The following is a 4,021-nucleotide window of genomic DNA, read 5'->3' as shown; positions in this document are numbered from 1 at the left end:
CTTGTTTTGTGCAGTGAGATGTTTTGGGGTTTACCATGGGTTTGTTTACCTTTGTGTGGTCTTTTAAGCTACTGAAAATACTTAGTGTACCCACATGGAGTATCCTCAAGGCAAAAGCCAGTGCTGTGGCTGCTCTGCATCTTGTGCTGTGGCTGTGGAAAGCTGCTTCTCAGGAAATATTTGAAGGGCTGAATCTTACAGGATGGTCACTCTGCCCACACAGAATTATCTGCATATGCCATGGAAGTATTTCTTGCCACTGTCCTCTTCAGTCAGCATTGTACTGCAGACCACCTCTGTTTATGGATGTAAGAAGATAAAAGGTGATGTTACAAGTGCTTGAAATTCTCAGATTCATGCCCAAACCTCAGTGAGCAGTTGGAACAGATGGTGTGGAGTGTGAACTGTTGGAAGAGGATACAAAGAGATAAGTAAACAAGGCGTTGCTCAGTGTGCAGGTTTTTTCATGGTTTTGTTTTGTTTTGACCTCTAAAAGTCACCAATTTGAACTGAATTTAGGTCCCACAGGGGCACCATAAATGACTCCATAATCATTAATGGCGATTATCCTTTCTAATTTTCCTTTCTAATATCCTATCTAATCGAAATGTAGGTGATGTACACCTTGTGCTTTTGACAGAGTAACAGTGGTGGAAAATGTCACTGGGAGAACAAATGCAGTAGGAAAATAAGGACTCCTGGTATCCTTATTCCTTTGTTTCCGCTACTTTGGGCTTTGCCTTCTCAATCCACTTCACAGCTGAAATCTGCTATGCTGAAGTGCAAGGCTGTAGTTCTGCTCTTGGATCATGGATTCCTAAAATTCAATTAGGAAGGGCCACCTGGAGGTCTCTGGTTCATCCCTGTCCTCATACCAGGGCCATGCTGAGATGAACTTGCCCAGGAGAGTTTGTTGTCTTGGGACTGATCACATCATCTCCTTAGGTTTCTCTCCCAGAATGTGAAGTCCCTCTGGTGAAAGTATTTTTCTGTGCATTTAACTGGAATTTCCTGTGTTAAAACCTGTGCTAGCTGTTTCTGTGCCTCTGGGAAGGGGCTAATTCCATCTTTGCTACATTCCTGACTCTGTAGACAAATCAGGGAAGTGTCCAGACCAGCTCTAAAAAGGTCTCATCTGCTTTGCAAGGCCCTGGGCCACGGCATTAAAGTACCACTGTGAAAACAAGAACTGCTCTGTGACTTCCTAGCACAGCGTATTCATTATTAATTCGTTCATAATTAACCAAACTAATGAAAGTCTGATTTGCTGCTGAAAATCCACTATTGTGAGTGTTATAAATGCAACGGCAAAATATGATTAATATAAACAGGGATTTATTATAAAACAATTTCAATCACAAACGGGAGAAAAAAACCACAATAAAATAAATCAGCGCAGCGCTGGGTGGACAGGGGTCTATACCCAGAGGTACAGATTTACCCAAATCCACACGGAGGGTCGACTGTCCAGGGTTTTTATAGGGATTTTGTGTCCTGGTGCTAAACTCTGAGCAGTCACTGTTCCACAAAGAGCCTAGATGGTTGGTTGAATGGATTTCCTGGAACCGTCGAACTGAATCAATAGACAACTGGGCAGAGTCTTTTTGCATGTGAAAAGTTCTGATTGCCTCTCCGTGGTATCTTTGGTTGAGTTCTCAGGGAGAAGTGTCCAGGTCCGGTGTGGAGTTGATGGGCATCTCGGCTGAGCTCCTTTCATTGTTCAGTTTGATTGCACTTTCGTTGTAGCTGATAGGGTGTGCTATCCTGATTCGGTGTGGAGCCGTTGGGCATCTTGACCAGGCTCCTCTCATTGTCTAGCCTGATGGCCCTTGTTCTGCTCTTCCTCTCAGGCTGATAAGCGTCACCTAGGATCGTTATCACCTGAATAAGTCGTTACTGCTGGGTTTGGGGAGGAATCTTTAGTGCACACTATATTTTTATGTGTTTTATACGGTTATAAATACAGTTATATACTTATTCCCTCCTTCACGAATTTTTTCCAAAGTTACATTTACCACAGTGAGCAAGTTAGCAATGTGAGATGATGATGGTTTTATTTGATAAAATGCAGAATTTATATTTTGAATCTATTTTTAGATTATTTTTAGGTCTTTATTTTTTGCTGTTGTTGAAGAGGACTGGATCAAGCACAGGCCCTAATAAAACCACTGCCAGAATTTCTGTGCCTTCTTCCCAGTGCAGTTGTAGTTTGGTGGCTGCAGCACTGCTGTGGTCAGTACCTGTCTGCAGAGTGGTTTGGAAACTGGAACTGCAACATGATCAAGTTGAATGTTTTTGTTCAGCCTTTTTTTGTGCACTTCACATTCTTTAGGTACAGCTGTTCAACCTCAGTGGGGTCATCTTAGTTTTCACTGTGGGATGAGCAGTTTGAACTCTTTTCTCTAGGGCAATTCTGAATAATCTTTATGGTAAAATACACAGATTTTTTTTTTAATTTCAGAAGCTTTCCAGGATGAATGGAAGACTTTGAAACCTGGCCTTTGGTGTAGCAGCTGATTTCCTTTAAAAAATGCATGTTGTTCCATGTTGTGACTCCCTGCAGGTTTCTTAATCTTAAAAACGAGATTCACTTAAATTATAAAAAAAGAATTTAATATAAACAAAAGACAGTTAGGAGACAAAAGAAATAAAGCAAAGGTTTAAAACGGCCAGGCGCCCTGGTGGGTTGCCAGGAACACACCTGGTATTTCGGGGAACCCTCTTTTTATCCCCCCCTGTTGTGAAGGTTTAATGCATATTCAAAGCGTCCCCTCCCTTGTTCCGCCTTCTTAGATCATGCTTTTGTACAATTTTTATTTTCTGCTGGTCAGCATTTATTTTTGCTGGTCATCATTATTCTTGCTGATGAGCATTATTTTGGAGTTTGGTTTCCTTTCGTTTGCACATGGTCACTTGTTGATAACAGTCCGGGCCCCTCATCCTTCCCCTGAGGGCAGCTGGTCTTCATATCTTCCGCTGATAACAGTTTGGGTTCTATTGCTCTCCTGATAACAGCTTGGGCCCCAGTGTCCTTGCCCTCTGGGGTTTCTTTGCCTTGCACCTAGGAAATTCTTTTAAACTTAAGACTTGTTAGCAAGAAAAAAAGTACATACATAACTAAAAAGTATTTAATATATGTAATAAAGAATTGAGTAAATAAAAATTCGGAATAAGAAGTTTAAATAAAGTATGTATAATTATAACTAAATGTAAGTATGGAATAAGGAATTCTCCTCCCGGTCGGGATAGAATTCCTTTTCCAAAAACCACGAATTGCAAAAGAACCCCCCCCAGATAACAGGTTTCAGCAGACTCATCAACTCGGAGGAAAAGACAGGACACAGGCCATCATAGAAACAAAAGAACCAGCCTAAAAGTCTACCTCCAGAGAAAGGCAACGCCCGGCCAATTTCGGCCGGAGACCATCAAGCAAGACAAAAGGGACGAGCCTCAGGAAGATGGTCGTTGCCAGAATCGAACACCACACCCGCCAAACCCATACTACAGAAACTCAATCAAGAAAGACAAAGAAGAGACTACTCCTCTGAGATATCCATCGGCACTAGCCCGGATCTCTCAATCCCGCTGTGATGAAATATGTTAAAATACATACAGACTCACTTTACATTTGAGGAGACTCTGCCCGGATACTTACTGACTCAATGTTCTAGGCCAGGAAATCCATTCACCAGACAATCAGGGACATTTGGTGAATGGAAACTGGTTGGAATTCTAGCCTGGGGACATAAAATCCCTATAAAACCCCAGGCCAGAGGACCCTCAGACGTGGATTTGGGAACACCTATACCTTGCGTATAGACCCTGTCCACCCAGCGCTGCGCTGTCCATTTATTGTGGTTTTTTTTCCTCACTGTTTGTTGCTTTATTAATTTATAATAAATTAATCTTTGTTAATCTTTAATTTGCCGTTGCATTTATAACAGATTGGTGCCGTGACTCGGATCGGAAGAAACTGTGGGAGAATCTCGCTGTCCAGGGGGGTACCCCCGCTGATTTCAGC

Source organism: Cyanistes caeruleus, chromosome 16 (genome assembly GCF_971803275.1).
Source record: "Cyanistes caeruleus chromosome 16, bCyaCae1.hap1.1, whole genome shotgun sequence".
Lineage (NCBI taxonomy): Eukaryota > Metazoa > Chordata > Aves > Passeriformes > Paridae > Cyanistes > Cyanistes caeruleus.
The sequence above is the reverse complement of the archived record's forward strand: the minus strand, read 5'-3'. Positions refer to the sequence as shown.